General features: G+C 41.5%; 1 protein-coding gene and 1 long non-coding RNA gene across 3 annotated transcripts in view; one reads left to right on the top strand and one right to left on the bottom strand.

Moving 5' to 3' along the window:
* Positions 1–19,299, bottom strand: part of cd247 (CD247 molecule) — a 164,060-nt gene that overhangs the window by 87,462 nt on the left and 57,299 nt on the right. The window lies entirely within an intron of this gene.
* On the top strand, positions 1,832–8,080 carry LOC137374563 (uncharacterized). The gene is made up of 3 exons (XR_010975848.1): positions 1,832–1,980; positions 2,067–2,212; positions 7,691–8,080. It is a non-coding gene; the product is annotated as an uncharacterized lncRNA (long non-coding RNA).

Raw genomic sequence — 19,299 nt, 5'->3', positions numbered from 1 at the left:
CAGCACTGTGGGTGTACCTACCCCACATGGACTGCTGTGGTTCAAGAAGGCGGCTCACCACCACCTTCTCAAGGGCTAGTGGAGATGGGCAATAAATTCTGGCCTTGCCAGCGATGCTCACATCCCAAGAACAAATACATTTTTAAAAAGCTACTACCACAAGCTGCCATTTTGTTCATTTCCCACATCAGCCAACCTATGTCCTCTCGGATTGCTGATTGGTGCCAAATCAGGAACAGTTTTGCGTTCTAAGCCCATGTACACTAGGAACTGATGTACATCTGAAATATTGTGCTTGTGCACTCTTCTATTTGATAGGTAAATTAATAATTGCTCAAATTCATTCAATTTAGACAATTGTATTCAAGTAATAGGAAACTTTGGGATTAGAATCCATACTGGTTTGTTTGAGAATCAAATACCCAACTGGTCAGTTATCAAATAGAAAATGCTAGAAATTCTCAGGTCAGGTAGTTCTGATGAAAGGACATCGACTTGTAACACTGGGTGGAATTTTATGCCTCCACCGAAATTTACTCTGGGGCGGGAAGGCCCGTGAACGGCCTTCCCACACACCACCAATTGAGAGCCTTAACTGGGTAATTAACCTCTAATTAAGGGCCTCTTCCCGCTGGAGCCATAATTAGCCATGTGACAGGAGATCCTGTCGTCGCACAGGAAGCACAGCACGAGTAAACCATGTGGGCTGCTTCCCAGCTGCAGGTGGGGGTGGGGGGTCCCTCGTTCAAAGGCTGAATGAGGGACCTGGCATCGGGAAGGGGGGGGGGGTCCGCTGAGGGCCAACCCCTGCCCTTTCTGCCGACCCCCCGTCCCCCCATCCCACGAGCCCCTCCCTCCTTGACGTACCTTGAGGCTGGTTCCAGCGCCGCTCCTTGGTGGCCTCTGATTGGCCAGCAGCTCTGCATGGCCGTGACTTCCGATGGCAGGGTACTAAATCGCACAGAAGGCCTGCCGCTGTTCAGTTAAGTGCCTGATTGGCATTAAATTCGGTGGGCCTTCCGTACAAGAGCCAACGTGAGGATCTCAGTATAGGTTTCCCACCAAGTCGAGACCCCCGCTGCCAGCACAAAATTCCACCCGTTAATTCTGCTTTTCCCACCACAGATGCTGCCTGATCTGCTGAGTATTTCCGGCATTTTCAGTTAGTGTTTCAGATTTCCAGCATCCATTTGGTCAGTTATTAAGTGGTCCAAATAATCATGAAATACACAAGACTATTAACAGGAAGTTGTACATCAAATGATTGAAATTCCTCTGTGTGCAGTCAGAAGGTCATGGGTTCAATACCCACTCCAGGATTTGGGCACATAACCTAGGCTGTCACTTTAGTGCAGTATTGATGAACTGTTGCACCGCTGCAGGTGCCATCTTTCAAATGAGATGTTAATACAAGGCTCGTCAGCCTGATCAGGTGGATGCAAATGATCCCATGGTACTATTTAAGGATGTGAAGGGAGCTCTCCCAGTGTCCTAGCCAATATTTATCCCTCAGCAATACCAGCAGAACTGGATTATTTGGTCCTTTATCCTATTCCTGTGTGTGGGAACTTGCTGTAGGAAAACTGGCTGCTGCATTTGCCTGTATGAGAACAGCGAATTTAAAAGTCATTCATTCATTGGCCATGAAGCAATTCTGAGAATGTGAAAGGCATTACATAAATGCAAGCTCTTTCTTATATAGAAATCCTGTGCACTATTTAAACACAGTCATTAACGCTTTTTTTTAAAGTGGATTAATAACTGTTGCATCAGTAATCAGGCACAAAGGTGGCAGCTCATAACGGAGTGCAGCTCGAGACAGAGTATGAGCTTGGAAATTTAAGTGTGGAAATTCAGTGCAATGACGGAGGACATGCTGCTCTGACCTTTTACAAAAAAAGGAGTGGTCTGAGAAAGGGAGCAAAAGACCAGCAGCGAGACGTGACAGCTGAAGCCCAGAAGCAGTCAGGCGAGTGGTTGGTGAGTTTTAATGTTTTTTCTCTCTCTAAATAGGGGCAGTTGTTTAACTGGTATTAGGAGATATAACTATTGCAAAAAATTTACAGCTAGAGCAGTGAATTAGAAAAGAGCAGGCCGGTGAGGGAGCAGAGCCAGAGCGGCGGACTAGCAAAGAGTGGGCAGATAGTGTGCACGTTCAGACTGACCAACAGCGTTCCATCAAGTGTGATGTCACTGGGAAGCAGATTGTTTGGTGAGTATTTTATCTTTTTTTCACTTTTTCCCTCTCCTTTCTCCTCTCAGGTATAAATTAGTAGTAGCGAGGCTTATTATCTAGTAGATCGAGGAATGGCAGGGCTGCTCTGACCTCAGGAGTGCACATCTTCTACTATCTGGGAACTCCAGGCTGCTTCCCATGTTCTGGATAACCATATGCGCAGGAAGTGTCATCAGTTGCAGCAGCTCGAAATCCGGGTTTTGGAACTTGAGCAATGACTGGCGCCTCTGCAGTGTATCCGTGATGTTGAGAGCTTCATGGATAGCATTTTTATAGATGTGGTCACCCCGCAGCTTAAGATTATGCAGGGAAAGAGAGAATGGGTGACCGCCATGCAGCCAAGAGGAAACAGGGAGGTACTGCAGGAGTCCCGTGAATGCATCTCACTCTCCAACTGGTATTCAGTTCTGAATATTGAGGGAAGTGATGCTTCATCTGGGAAATGCAGCTAGAGCCAAGGCCATGGGCCACGACACCATGGCTGGCTCAGCTGCACAGTGGGGCACAAGGAATACTGGAAGAACAATATAGGAGATTTGATATTTAGGGGATGGACAGGCGTTTCTGTGGCCACAGACGTGAGTCCAGGATGGTGCGTTGCCTCCCCATCCTGGGCCAAGGATGTCACTGAATGGCTGCAGAGCACTCTGAGGGGGCAGGGTGAACAGCCAGCAGTCTTGGTCCACATTGGTTCCAACAACATAGGTAGGAAGAGGGATGTGGCCCTGCGGTCAGAGCTTAGGAAGCTAGGTAAGAAATTAGCAAGCAGGATCTCAAAAGTAGTAATCTACAGGCCCAATCACCCCATCCTTCCCTTCCTGAGGGACCCTCCCCTACTCCTCCATGTAGATCTCTCCATGCCTTCGCCGCCATTCTCCGAGAAGAATCACCCTTGCTGGTGCTAAGCCTGGAGGCAAACATCCATTCCAATGCTGGCATTCGTTTGGCAAATGAGTTAAAGAGAGAACAACACAGACCTGGAATGCAACTGCACAAATCCGACTGTTGCACACCACTTTGAAACAATCGTGAACCAGGTGGCATAGGAATAGTGCTCACCTTTCACTTAATCTGGCAAGTAGGACTTAATTGTAACTATCCATAGGATAATGTGTATTAATGGGATGCAAAGCTGCGATCCACCACCATGCGGGGGAACCCCGGAATGCCACAAATATGCCTCCATCTTAATTTCTCTAAAATATCCCACCATCGGAAATCTGAAAAAATACCTCCCACTTAATTAAATCACCCCCTCAAGCCACCAAATCTGTTCTTGCACAGCCCATCAAATTCCACCCATAGAGAATAAGATGAAGAACAAAGAGGAGGTAATTCAGACACTTGTAGGGTTTAAAATTGATAAGAAGGAGGTATCGTACTTAAAGTTGATAAGGCACCAGAACTGGATAAGATCATCCAATGATACTGAGGGAAGTGAGAGTAGAAATTGCAGAGGCACTGGCCATAATTTTCCAGTCTTCCTTCGACTCAGGGGTGATGCCAGAGGACAGGAGAATTGCAAGTGCTACACCCTTGTTTAAAAAAGGATGTAAAGATAAGCCCAGCAACTACAGGCCAGTCAATTTAACCTCAGTGGTGGGGAAGCTTCTAGGAATGATAATCAATAACAAAATAACAAAATTAATAGTCACTTGGGCAAATACAGGTTAATTAGGGAAATTATGAAGGACAAATTGTGTTCAACTAACTTGAAGTTTTTTGACGAGGTAACAGAGAAGGTTGATCAGGGTAATTCTGTTGATGTGATGTACATGGACTTCCAAAAAGCATTTGATATAGTGCCACACAACAGACTTGTGAGCAAAATTATAGCTCATGGAATAAAATGGACAGTAGCAACATGGATAAAAATTGGATGAGTGACCGGAAACAGAGTGTAGTAGGTAATGGATGTTTTTCGGACTGGTGGAAGGTTTGTAGTGGAGTTCCCCAAGGGTCGGTGTTAGGACCCTTGCTGTTCCTGATATATATTAATGACCAAGACCTTGGTGTACAGATAATAATTTCATCATTTGTGGATGATACGAAATGTGGAAAAATTGTGAACTGTGAGGAGGATAGTGTAGAACTTCAAAAACACAAATACAGGTTGGTGGAATGCGTGGACAAGTGGCAGATAAAATTTAATGCAGGGCGGCGCAGTGGTTAGCACCGCAGCCTCACAGCTCCAGCGACCTGGGTTCAGTTCTGGGTACTGCCTGTGCGGAGTTTGCAAGTTCTCCCTGTGACCGCATGGGTTTCCGGCGGGTGCTCCGGTTTCCTCCCACAGTCAAAGACTTGCAGGTTGATAGGTAAATTGGCCATTGTAAATTGCCCCTAGTGTAGGTAGGTGGTAGGAGAATTGTGGGGATGTGGTAGGAAATATGGGGTTAATGTAGGATTAGTATAAAATGGGTGGTTGTTGGTCGGCACAGACTTGGTGGGCCGAAGGGCCTGTTTCAGTGCTGTATCTTTAAATAAAAAATAAAATAAAAGAAGCATGAAGTGATTCATTTTGGCAGGAAGAATGTGGAGGGACAATATAAAATAAAGGGTACAATTCTAAAGGGTTCAGGAGCAAAGGGACCTGGGTGTATATGTGCATAAATCATTAAAGGTGGCAGGACAGGATGAGAGAGTGGTTAATAGAGCATACAGCATCCTAGGCTTCATTAATAGGGGCATAGAGTACAAAAGCAAGGCAGTCTCCCCTTGACATTCAATGGCATTACCATCATTGAATCCCCCAATATCAACATCCTAGGGGATACCATTAACCAGAAACTGAACTGGAGTAGCCGTATAAATACCGTGGCTACAAGAGCAGGTCAGAGGCTAGGAATCCTGCGGCAAGTAACTCACCTCCTGACTCCCCAAAGCCTGTCCACCATCTACAAAGCACAAGTCAGGAGTGTGACGGGATACTCTCCACTTGCCTGGATGGGTGCAGCTCCGACAACACTCAAGAAGCTCGACACCATCCAGGACAAAGCAGCCCGCCTGATTGCCACTCCATCTACAAACATTCACTCCCTCCAATGCCAACGCACAGTGGCAGCAGTGTGTACCATCTACAAGATGCACTGCAGCAACGCACCAAGGCTCCTTAGAATGCACCTTCCAAACTCGCGATCTCTATCAACTAGAAGGACAAGGGCAGTAAATGCATGGGACCACCACCACCTGCAAGTTCCCCTCCAAGTCGCACACCATCCTGACATGGAATTATGTTGTCATTCCTTCACTGTCGCTGGGTCAAAATCCTGGAACTCCCTTTCTAACAGCACTCCCATGGACTGCAGTGGTTCAAGAAGACAGCTCACCACCACCTTCTCAAGGGAAATTAGGGAGGGGCAATAAATGCTCCCCTAGCCAGCGATGCCTACATCCCCTGAATGAATAAAAAAAAGTTATGCTAAACTTGTATAGAACACTGGTTCATCCTCAACTGGAGTATTGTGTCTAGTTCTGTGTACCATTCTTTAGGAAATATGTGAAGACATTAGAGAGAATACAGAAAAGATTCAGGGATGAGGACCTTCAGTTACCTGGATAGATTGGAGAAGTTGGGACTGTTTTCCTTGGAGAAGAGAATGTTTAGAGGAGATTTGATAGAAGCGTTCAAAATCATGAGGGGTCTGGACAGAACAGATAGAGAGAAACTGTTCCCATTGGTGGAAGGATCGAGAACAAGAGGGCACAGATTTAAAGTAATTGGCAAAGGAAGCAATGGTGACATGAGGAAAAACTTTTTCATGCAGCGAGTGATTATGATCTGGAATACACTGCCTGAGATTGCGGTGGAGACAGGTTCAATCAAGGCATTCAAGGGGGAATTGGATTGTTATCTGAAAAGGCAGAATGTGCAGGGCTATGGGGAGAAGGCAGGGTAGTGGCACTAGGTAAATTGCTCTTTTGGAGAGCCAGCCCAGACACAACGGGCTGAATGGCCTCCATCCGTGCTGTAACAATTCTGAGATCTGTGAAATCCACTGTTCTATTCTAACATTGTATTAAGCAGTGCACTACAAGGAATCTCAACTCCCAAATATTTTAAAAATAAATGCTTACTTTGTCAATCTATTTTGTACTTGTCAGCAACAGAAATTTATAGAATCTTGGCGTGATGGCAAATATGTGTATTGAGAAAATTACAAAGGGCATTTAGTTCCTAAAGGTTTCAGTGAACAATATTTTCCATGATTACACATTTTTCATGTGAGGTCTACGTAAACTCCACTGTAGTGATGACTAAGTATTTTTAAACGTTTGGTTGAATCATTAGATTTCTGATTACTTCAGCAGATCTCATAAATTTGGCAGAAGAGAGGTGGAAATCTTGCTAAGGCTGTTTTTCTCAGGTTTGTGTAGCTCTTTTGTCCAACACATCAACATACTGTTGACCCTGTAAAATTGATAGCTGCACAAGTCAGGAACAAAAACCCTAAATACAAGCATTAATCTGCAGGCAAGTAGCACTCATTTAAAATGTTGGTCCTCCATGATGTAGCTGCTTCCTTGTCACTCCACAGCACCATCCCTGTAAGTCGGCATTCCAGCATTCCATGAAGGAGGTGGAAGCAGATTCGAGAACCACAGCAACAGAACTATTACTGGTTATGCCAGCCCTGTGTTGCATTGTAGTTCTACTTGTCCTGGTAGCAGATGGCACAGCTGTGCACCGTCTCTTTGATGAGAAGGAGTCAGTTGATTCCAAGTAAGGGCAATGATGACTATACTGATGGCGGATGGCATCTTGACAGGTACAGCCAATCAGGATTTGCTGCATTGATCATTCCAGCATGCCTTCTTTCATGCAGTATCACTGAAAACATGACTTACTGTGAGCATGGTGCTTCCAAAAAACCTTACAACATTACAGTTATGGAACTGGCTCGATGATGATATAGGAACGGTGATATGCCCAAGAGTCAGGATGGTGGGGAATTTGGAAGTGGTGGTGTTCCCACAGTGTTGGTGCTTTTGTACTTCTTGGTGGTCGTGGTTGCTTGTAAAATTGCTGCAGTGCCTCTTGTAGATTGTAGGTACTGGAGCGCAGTGTGTTGGTGCTGGAAGGGCGTGGATCTCAGGCTACCAGCAGCTGGGCACAAAACACCTCTGGCGCATGAAGTAGAATGTTGTATTTGAATCTAATTTCTATGTAGATTTCCCACCATCTCACCTCAGCTTTAATAAAGATTTACCAAGTCTGTACATATATTGGTGAAAATTAAAATTGCATTTAACTTCATGATATATGTACAAATTGGCTAAAATCGACATTTGTACAAGTTTACAGTGGGTCTCGTGTTTAACCATTGCTCTACAATAACTGAGAAAGGTTACAGATGATTATCAAGAAAACTGGACTTATTATGTTAAATTGCTGTCTATAAGTTTGTTCCATAACGGTAACCCTAATCTTTTCTCTCTTTTGTTCTATCTCTGCAGTGCGCGTCTTGTGTGGGTTCAAACAAAACACCGAATGGAAACAATCTAATATAAGTGGGTGGCAGCTCATCGCTCAAGAGTCAATACAAAGACATTGTAAACATACACTGAGTGTGGAAATTCAGTATCATCAGATAAGCTGCTTCAGCTTTCTGATTAATAAAGTGATCTTAAGAAGAACATGTACTATGAGATCTGGCCTGGGGAATCCCTAGAGGAATCTAGAAGTTAAATAGATGCTTCCTTTCATGTCAAATCACTTGACATATTGGTTCTGAGCTCTAACACATGGAGGGAAACCTGGGTTCTCTTTTGTGAGTGTAAGCAATGTCACTGCCCACCAGATCAATGTTTATCATGTGCAGGGATAAAAATAATTTGTGCATGTCAAGCAACACATGATCAATAAAAGTAAATTATTCAAAAGTTTATTTAAAGTTTTGTGTGTGCTGCACTACATTACTGTTTCATTGCTGGGAACAATTCTGCCATTGTGGACAAATTAGCGACATAAACAGGCCTCTGCTGCTGCCGTCATTGCAGGTGTACACCATCAAAGGCTAGAGATTCCAGAATCACATCTGACACAAACAGTAACACAGAGCAGGTTGCATTTGGAGCAACAGTAGCTTTAGCCACAACAATGAAGGCAATGAAACTGTTCGATAACTGCTCACCTGTAGGGACATTCTCCAGTCAGTGTCATCAGCAGCTGACACTGGTATTCAATGTTGGGCAACTTTGATGATGGGCAAGATTAACTCATTATGAAATGTTAGTATATTGTCCTAAAATATCAACAGTTTGGCCCTGAAATTCCTCAAAATGCCAAGACTGTGCTTGTTGGTACCCTCCAATGCTGATGCTGCCAAAGTATGTGGACCTAGTGGGACAGCAGCTAATTAACATGTGGCAGCTAGGTGCATGCAGCACTATGGGAAGAGCCCACATTTGGGTAAAGTGTTCCTGAGGAAGTCCCTCTCTCCTCCCATTTCGCCCACATCCTTCTCAGTACCTTTAGTAATTTGGCTATTCAGCAAAAAATAAATAAATTGCCCCCTCTTTGAGGTCCAGGCTTTTCTCTGCCCTGGATCTTACCAGTGGGGCCCACCTTTTCCCATTTTTATGCTCAATGATCAGTGTACTGACAGTCACAGATGCACCAGGTCCTGACTGAGCCAATGGCGTGGGACCTCACTCAAACAGCAGCAACAAAAACAAATTTAGAAAATGCTGGAAATACTCAGCTGGTCTGGCAGCATCTGTGGAGAGAGAAATGGAGGCCGTAATTTTAGAGCAGGGAGGTAACCTTCCCGACCCGCTGCACCTCCGCAGCCATTTTACGCGGGGCAGCAGTGGCAAAAAATGGCCTGCCTTCCCCAGGTCAATCAAGGCCCTTAAGTGGCCACTTAACGGCCTCCACCCGCCGCCATGGGGACTTTACCCGTGGCTGGTCAGGCAGCCTAGGCCCAAGAGAAGCCGCCTGACAAAAGCAGGTGGCTTTCTGATGGTCTGGGGGGTGGCCTCATGATCAGGCACCCTGTACCCGACGGAGGGCCGCCCCCACTGCCTCAACCACTCCCAACAAACCCCCCCCGGTCCCCCCAAACCTTGCCTTGCCGGGGCCCGACCAATCACCCGCGGCGAGGCACCAAAAACGTACCTTCGTTCCGGGGCTCCCCAACATCATCTTTCTGAAGGCTGGGTTGCAGTCCCATCAGTGGTCACCGCTCCCGGTGGCGCTGCTGGGACTAAGAACTGTCGGCCTGCTGATTGGCCGGCAGCTCCATTAGGTAGAACCTCCTGCCTCAATGAGGTGAAAGTCCCGCCTCAGACCAATTAAATGCCTGGGGACTGCAAAATGCTGTCCAGATCCCCAGGCCAGGCTGGTTTGCCACCAAGTTTTTAGTCAGTAGACAACTCACGTCCGCCAAGGGAAAAATTCCGGCCAGAGTTAACGTTTCAGGCTGTAAGGTCATCGAACTGAAACATTAACTCTGCTTCTCTCTCCACAGATGCTGCCTGACCTGCAGAGTATTTCCAGAACTTTTGCTTTTATTTCAGACTTCCAGCATCTGCAGTATTTTGCTTTTGAACATTCATGATTCCCTGGAGTATTAAAAAGCTGTATTCACCTGGGAGACTGTATAATGAACCCTCATCCTCAGTACCATAATCCTGACAATTTAAATCTGAGATATTGGGAGTAATTTTAACTTTTGGTGATAGTGTAAAATGGGCAATTTTAGATCAGCAGCCCATGATAAATCACTTGTGATTTCGGTTTCCATTGACCTGATTATTGCCCAAATTCAGAATTGTCCCTTTGACTTTACATATTGCTGTTCTCAAGAGCAATTAGGGATGGGCAATAAATACTGACCTTGCCAGTAACACCACATCCCATGAACGAATAAGAAATATAATCCATAAATTAATATACCACTTGACTCAACGTTGCTCACTCTGGCTGCAACATGCCCATTTACACTAAAGCTCCAATTGTTTGAAGCTCTGCTCACAGTGCAGAACTTCATTGATGATGAGTGCAGGTTGGAACATTGAGGCCTCTATCCTTGCAACACAAAGTCTAAGAGATGGAGGGGAAAGAAGGTTTTTTTGCACTAAATAGGACTTTAACCTTGAAAAGAAATTCTAATTTTTATTAAATGCGGGTCAGATCCCCGGGCTAGGCGAAATCGGATTCGCTTTTACATCAGTGGCGAAGCCCATCTGCCTATGGTAAAATCCAGCCCGTTAACTTTGCTTCTCTCTCCACAGATGCTGCCAGACCTGTTGAGTATTTCCAGCACTTTTTGGTTTTATTTCTAATTTTTATGATCCCTTTAAGCTCCAGTTTCTAACTTTGGGGCTAGTGGGTAATATTCATGCAATGAATTCAGCATTCAAAAACTTGATTCTTTGCTCTACTTCATTTCTTCTCACTTTCAAAAGCTTTCTTAAACCAACCTCTTCAATTATGTTTTTGGCTAACGCCAACAGCCCCCCACCCCCCCACCCCCCTCCCCCTATTTGTGTCTGGTCTTTTTTATAAAGCCACCTTTAGCATGCTTTGCTAACTTATGAAGCGGCAGATGTGCAAATCATTTTGTTGTTGAATAGATCCCAGAGAAGAGGAAATATGTGTAGCTTAATACCATTCTGTCAAATTCTCATCAGTCATTTTATGTGAAACAAATGTTCAAGCAAGTATTTGAAACAGTTTCTGACAGCGTGTTCATTAAGAGAAAAAAGTTTGTTAAAATTACATCTATGTAACTGTGTTATATAAAGTAATATACTTAGTTAAGAATATGACTATTATACTTCATGTAAGTTTTATATATATATATATAACATATATAGTTTTTAAAATAAATAAGTTAGTAGATTTTGCTTGTCACAAAATGTGTATGCATCATGGTTTGAAACTTGTTCAGATTTATGACTATGGAAAAAAAATCTCCATTAATAACTTAAGTCAAAATACTGGCATTGGTACTAAGTGGAATAAATGAAAGATGTTAACCAGAAAGGTTATTTTGTTACCAGAAAGAAACTGTGTTTTAAAATTCATACATTGTGCTGCTGTAGTATTTGCAGCAGTTTATGCGCTTTAGTGATATCTACACTTTGTATCCGAACTCAGTGATATTAAAATATAGATATTGGCCATATAACGATTTGACTATACTAAGTTTTCCATTGCAAAAAGCAAACCACAATCAAAGATAACCAACAGATTTCTTTTACATACACAAAAAAACTCTCAAGGTAATGTATTTAGCTTGCTCGAACATATTATTACTTTAAAGGGTTACAAAGCAGCATGCAATATATCCCTTTTAGAAACATTTTATAGCCGCCCTCTTTTGATGCAATTTGCTATTATCGCATTAACTCATCATAAACATTAACGATTGCAAAAGTTAACTCGTTAGAAAAAGAACAATCTGAAGATCTTTTTCAGCTTCTGAAATCCATACCTCTTTTCCTTCATACAACATCTGAAAAATTATTTTTTGTATATTTCATAAATGAATAAAGCAAAGTAATAATAAAGAAATGCAATGAAACAAAGAATTATACTAATTTTAAACAATGTTGGGAATTAATTTAAAAAATCATAATTTATTTGATTTTTCTGCAGCATTGTGAAAGTTGATGTTGTCACTATGAAGCTGTTAAATATTCCCGAGTTACTTCTGTAAATAATATACACATGCACATCACTAGAAAATAAATTGATAGAAATGTTAAATTATAAAATATATGCAATGCTTATATCAAACTGACATACATCTCATGATCGCTTAAAATACATTAATATTGTTCATTTGTCATGTTTCTAATATTTTTATTACAAACTTGTCTTTTCAGACAAGCAATTCTCATTGGTCTGTCATTGACAATCTCATTCAATATTTCAATACATTACCAAGTTGTCTGATTTTATCTGATTATGGAACACTTATATGGCATTGGTGGTCATCTAGTACCTTCCATTTGTTGTAGGCAGTATTTATACATTAAAATCTAATGCAATGCAAGTGTTTAAAATATCTAAGATTAATTGATGCTCAAAATGTTAGAGATAAAAAGAAAATTTGGCATTCTGGTGATGGGTTGCTATTCTTTTCTCATTTCAGATGCCGATGGACTTGCACTGTTTCTCCAGCATTTTATGTTTTTATTTTGAAGGCTTAAAGCATAACTATATTGCTTCCATGATATCAATTTCTGTATTATTGTAATAGTCTTCAATGTAACTTAAGATATTTCCAATCAGTACAATTATATTTTATAACAAACATATAAGATTTAGGACATCAATATTCTGTATTCAGTCACTTACATAGAAAAGGCTTAATATTTGATGAAGAATGAGTACATGTCAGCTTATCTGGTCATAGAAATATTGTAAGAGCAATACGTCTATAAAAAGCCTATGTATATGATTCAGAAATAGTGAATGAACATGGAATTCAAAGCATGTCATCAAGGAGGTTTAAGAAAAATAAGGTGGACAAATAGTTTTCACCATTTAAGAAAATGACATCAATTTTGCACCAGAATCTAAAATATAACCAGTATAAACTATGTCATAGTTTAAGAATATTACAACTGAGAAATATTTTTGGTCAATTTGAATTTCTGAAATATGTAGTATGTTCGGACAGAGACACTGGTAGAAAATGATATCTGCAGGTGTTGTGGGAAACAAAGAAATATGGATGGAAAAGTGGGTCTTCTAGGACTCATAATTTGAATAAGACAAAACAAACATTAACTACTTCACTCATAGTTATGTTTAGTCGCATCTTGAATATTTTATACAATAATAGGATTCTGAATCATTATTAATCACATTTTATTTTTGGTTGTATAAAGATTATATTGTAATCAATATTCTGTAAGTTACAGTAAATTAAAATAAGACCAACTAATATCTTTGTGGTTCAGACCATTTAACTACCTGCTCTACAAATGTGATTGCGTTAAAAGAACACAAGGAACTTAGTAAAATCCTACACAATTACCAACCTATGTTAATAAAATGGTTTCTTATCTTATGATTCAGTTGTTAAAATTATTCAGATTTTTTCAGCTATCATGTATCTTTCTCATTTCTTACTTTGCAATTTCTTGAAGATTATGTTTCTAACATGGGGGCAGCACAGTGGCGCAGTGGTTAGCACCGCAGCCTCACAGCTCCAGCGACCCGGGTTCAATTCTGGGTACTGCCTGTGCGGAGTTTGCACGTTCTCCCTGTGACTGCGTGGGTTTTCGCTGGGTGCTCCTGTTTCCTCCCACAGCCAAAAGACTTGCAGGTTGATAGGTAAATTGGCCATTATAAATTGCCCCTAGTATAGGAAGGTGGGGATGGGGTACGAATATGGGATTAATGTAGGATTAGTATAAATGGGTTGTTGATGGTCGGCACAGACTCAGTGGGCCGAAGGGCCTGTTTCAGTGCTGTATCTCTAAATAAATAAACATATTTTGTGAAGTTCTAATTATCTAATTTTAAATTAGTTTGTATTTTATTTTAATGTGATGGAGGAAAAACCAGTGAGACTCAATGAGTTAATTTACATTGGAGGACAAGACTAAAATAATCTCACAATTTAAAACAGAGCAGCCAATATTCAACTAATGGAATGAGAACTTTTATTCTTTTGCAAAGAAATTAAAGACTTAAAAAGTCCATTAGGATTCAACATTTTCAAGGAAAAAAGTTTCTTAAACTACTGTTGGAATTGTACAATTAGTATGAAATGAACTGCTGCAATTCTATCAACAAATTTGCAACAAATACTATTTTTATAAAAACATGCTATTTAAGAAGCTTTAAACATTTATATGTCTGCTCTGAAAGAGACATTAAAACCTTTCAGTAGTGTTAAAACCTTACAGCAATGTCCTAATAACACTAAGAACACAGATTGGTTTTATGGAACAGCTGCTTACTTGGCATGTAAGGTATGATCAAGAACCTGTCTTAATGCAGATGATGCATTGTTTTTTAAGTTCTGAAGAGTGAGATAACTACTGAAACATAAGAGGCTGTCACATTAGGAAATTCGTAGGATGGGATGGGGGTGCGTTGTAGGTGGTAGGAGACTTCACATGGAAATATTCTTCACTGACTGCAGTCATTGGGTTGCCATGTTATACATATGTAAGTCACAAATGAAGTCAAAACAGTTCTCCCACATCATCTGTATTGGTCTTTCTTAAGTGGCACCCTTACAAAGCAATGCAAAAAGGATCCCCATTACAGCAGTATCATTGTGCTCATAATTATTTGTAGAATGTTTCTGTTTCCCAACATGGCTGTATTTGGCATGGTTGAAATGGATTGAAAAGCAAACAAATAGGACCGCAGTTATACTACAGACACTGGTCTCAACTCTGCTTCCCAAGCAGCTAAATTTAAATTTTGAGTGTCTGGTAACATTACTTTTCTAATTACATAGAACTTGGAGTGCAGAAACAGGCCATTCGGCCCAACTGGTCTGCACTGGTGTTTATCCTCCACACCATACATCATCTCACCTCGTCAAAGTTTCATCATCAACAAAAGGCATTTTTAAAAAACTCAAATGCAAGATTATGAAGTTCCAGGCTCTCATTGATTGCCTGAGCACTTATAAAATGTGTCTTTGAACAGGGGTGGAGTTGAATGCATTTAGTACAAAATCCAAGTAGCACAGGACTACCTAGGAAATGTATTCTCACATCTGACTTTAGTGCATTTGGGATTCAGATCCAAATAATCAACCACTTTTGTGTAGATGCATATCTGAAACCACTTTGCACTGACATGGAAATGGCAATCTAAAAATAGCCTGGACTGACCAACTGATGCACAGAGTGCTTTTTAGTATTCACCTGATGAACAGCCGTCAAAGTTGGTATCTGCGCCTTGGGATCTGTGTTACTCTTAATATAGGTATGACAGCAAACACTGCACTTACAGTCTAACTGGCCAAGCAAAAAAAAAGGAACTAAACGGAGAACCAAGGGAAACATTGCTACTGCTTGTGTACTAACAACATTTGAAGTTCATTGCCCAGGAAGCATAGCTCTGGGTGTGAGCTTGAACACATGCACAAAGTTTCTGAGTCACTGAGTTTAGTGCAATTTGCAGACAGTGCAGTCGATAGGGTGAGTCTGCTCCACCAGCTGCACTGTGCATTATACAGATACGAGATCAGTTTTATAATGAAATTCTTTCAGCTCCAAAATTTAATATTAGTTAAAACATTGTGTTCTATCAAATAAACATTTGGCATGTGTCATTAATGACAAGCCAATGTACTCTGCCATCAGTTTTGCTGGAAGCTTAAAAAGTTCCCAAGGTTCCCTACTCCTAAACATGATGATTACTGTGTTCCTTCAATATTGCAATATAGAATTTGTATTTTTCCTAGAACTGCTCGAGAAAGAATAGATACCATACATCATTTAAACTTTAATATTTCTAACCGATTGAACTGTAAATGACATTTTACAGCTACACCTATTTTAAGATATTTACCAAAAAAAATTCCGTTTTTTTTAAATGAAAAGATGGAATGGAAAAATCAATCGCATTTATTGTTGTTACCGCTCATTTCTTCAATATTTTTACTTTGTAATCCATTATGATGAATCACACTGCTGTTTTAGACCCTCTGTCTAATTGTTTAAATACTTCAAACTTAAATTAATCGAAACTGGTTATATGATATTTTTTCTTCTTTTTGCTTTTATTTCAAATCACAGGCTGTTTAAATAAACATTTAGTTTACTTGAACAAAATGAAAAGAACAATATCTGGCGCAAAGATTCTTTGAAATGTAGGCATAAGTTAAGAATCTTTAATAAATGGTATGCAAATTAATACTTATTAATAAGTGTATTTTTTGTAAAGCTAATTAAATAACTACTTCAAAAGGTACAGTAAAATATATTGGCTTTTGACAGAAATTAGGGGCTGGATTTTATGGTCCCCTGGAAGGTGGGGGTGCCAGCGAATCTGTGTGGCGATGTTCGCCACACAACCAGATGCCGTAATGCTACTTCCCGATTGTGTAGGAGGCGGTGAAGTGCTGTGGTGGTACTTCCCCCCCCGACACAATGGCACGGTCATTAACATCTGTTAAATACTATTTAGCATACATTTGAATGTTATTCATTGCAATCTTACCAGGCATTCACAATCTTGACTTGGACATGTGGCAGCCACGTGCCTTCAGTTTCACGTCATTAAAAAGCTGGCGCAACTGAGGCGAGAGTCCTCAGTGCCTCGAGAGGGTAAGAATTTTACCAGTGTTATCTAGGGGAAGTGCATGGGTGGGAGAACTCTGCAAGTGGTTTGTCTGCGAAGGGGGGCTGGGGTGGGGAGAACTCAGCTTGTGAAGAGGGGGAGCACGGGGGGCTGCTTACAGAGAACAAAACAATTTTTAAACAACACAGAAGTGAAGCCTCAGGGAGATACTGATGAAAGCACACTAATGCAAATGCAGAGCTGGCATCCTTTTAAAGATGGTGCCAGCACCTGTTCTAGCAGCAGGTGATGCTGTGAACAGCGCGGTCATTTCCACCCCATCACATGATTGGGGTGGGGATGACCACCATCATTACGTTAAATGGCCACCCACCGCATAATCGTGCCAGCGCGGGACCGCCATTTTACACATCCGCTAATAAAATTCAGCCCCTAGGTGTGTTAGTGATGTCTATATTTCATTGTATCTAAGATATTGTACTGAAGAATAATTGGAAATAGTCTGAGTTGTAAATTCAAAAGTTGGCTATAAATACTTCTTACATTTACATGACTTCAATCAACGGCACTGAATATAAGAGCCCAATTTGAACCAAATGAAACACATTCAATATTTTAAGCCAAATCCTTTGCCTTAAAAAACTTTACATGCTTATTTTACAATTTATTTGTACGGAAGCTTCCAAATCTAATCCATGCATGATTGCTCGCCAACAAAAAATAACTACAACAAAATTAAAATACTTTCATTTTTTCAGGAAATGATTCTGTACTTTTGTGTAATTTGCCAAGTCTAATTTTTAATTATTTAGTCCAGATCTTATATGATAGAAAACAAATAATACAAAAGCTTCAAAGGTCATTCGGTTATAAATAGTTGCTATTTACAATCAAAAATACTCATTATGACATTCTTTGGCAGATTACATAAGTATGATGAGCCTATAGCCACAATAAAACTAACCAAAGCAACTAACTTAAAAGTAGGTTATGGTCAACTTCACACGTAGAATTACCCTACAGCAATATCTTACTGAGGCCGTGACATTTTCTGCTTAGAACATTGGTCGGATTTTTTTTCCGCTTTGTTTCAGGCCAAGATAAGTAACTCGATTTCCTCATTGAAGTACCACGCCAGTGTAAGTATAATTTTAGTTTGCATTGGTAATCATAACCAAAAAAATTTCAAATATATGTCATGAATAATATCATTTGGCCTTGATTTGGAAATAGATCTGATTGTTCTTTTTAACTTGAATTCCCAAAATATAAAACTTGTGATTGACTACAAAGCCAGCAAAATACCTTTATTGAGGAAAACAAAAATTTCGAACACCGGAAATCCGGGAAAAAAACACTGGAAACACAATGAGGTTGATTTTCAACTGCCAGCTGCCTGCTTCTCGACGGGCTGGTGGAGGGTGGGAGGCTAGCAGAGGAAAATCTGGTGGGCACCTTGGACACCCACTTACCCATCTAATTCAATTTTCAAGCAGGCCTTTAAATGGGTGCCCTGCACTCTAAACCAAACAGGCAGGAGGCTGACTGAATATACCAATCAGGACCCTACGCCACATGTAGGACTCCAATTGCAATTTAATGTACAAATAGGCAAAGCATGCACTGTCCTAGTTGCACTGGATGTTTAGCGGCCTAACCAGTGATCCTTAAAGGGACTGCTGGAGGCCACTTAGGAAAAGATAAGCCTTTAACTTTTTAAAATGTATTTCTGGGGAACATTCCTCCAGCCTGCTGCTAGCCTGTTCTCACCCTACATCCACCATCCAAAGCCAGTAAGCTGTAGGAGAGCATCTGTTTGGTGCCCACTGGTTGCCAGTAAAACTCGAATGAGGCCAAACCTGAAAATGGTTGGTACATGGCTACACTGCTGGTTTTACACCCGGTTTGGGCCACTGGATCTGTCAGCAACTGAAAAAAGCAAAACGAGGATTGATGTTGCATATGGTACCCACCCAAAATGCACCTTCAGATATCTGACTGGAGATCCGATGTGGGGCACTGGTGGGGAGGGGAGTGGAGGTAAATTTTCAGGGGTGGGGGGGGGGGAGGGCGGGGAGGGAAAACGGAGTGAAACGTTTCTGATTGGTTTAGGGGGTGGTGTGAAGGTGTAAGATTCAAAGTTTACAAACTTTGAGGGGGGTGGGGTGGAAGGTCAGGACTGAAAGGCAAGTTTTTTTTGTGTGGGGGTGGGGGGGGAAAGTAATAATTTGTTTTGTCATTATGTGGGTGGGAGAGGGTATTGAAACATGTATTAAGTTTTTCATTTTTAATTCAGACTCCCTATAACTTTAAAAATTTAAATGAATTGGAAGGGCTTGAAGCCCTTTAAAAATGGCGCTGGTGCTTGCACAGGGACACCAGACACCATTGCCGGATGGAGTGCCCACCTCCTCCCACATCATCGGGCCGGGGGTGGGGGGGGGGGTGGGTGGGCAGTCTGCCCCGGCCATGTAAAAGAGCCACCATGCTAAATATCACAGTGGATCCGTGGAGTAAATCTCGCGCGTGCGCCTCATCATCTTGGAAGCTCGCAGCCGAACCCAGTGGCAAGCTGGTAAAATGAAGGCCATAAGGAAAATTCTTTGAGGGTTAGGGCAGGTGGAAGCTCCTCTGTCCCATAGAAGGCCGTGACCCCATTAAGCAGGTGGAATGATGTCCCTGACTGGAATTAACATGGCTCCCATCCCCTTGCAGCAGACCCAATCCACCGTTAACCACGGTGGAGCAGCATTGCCGATGATTGCCATCCTTGGCGTATCCAGAATCAAGTTGGGGTCAACCATTTGCAACATTTCCACCAGACACCTAACTT

This window comes from Heterodontus francisci, chromosome 10, assembly GCF_036365525.1.
Source record: "Heterodontus francisci isolate sHetFra1 chromosome 10, sHetFra1.hap1, whole genome shotgun sequence".
NCBI classification, from domain to species: domain Eukaryota; kingdom Metazoa; phylum Chordata; class Chondrichthyes; order Heterodontiformes; family Heterodontidae; genus Heterodontus; species Heterodontus francisci.
The sequence above is the reverse complement of the archived record's forward strand: the minus strand, read 5'-3'. Positions and strand labels throughout refer to the sequence as shown.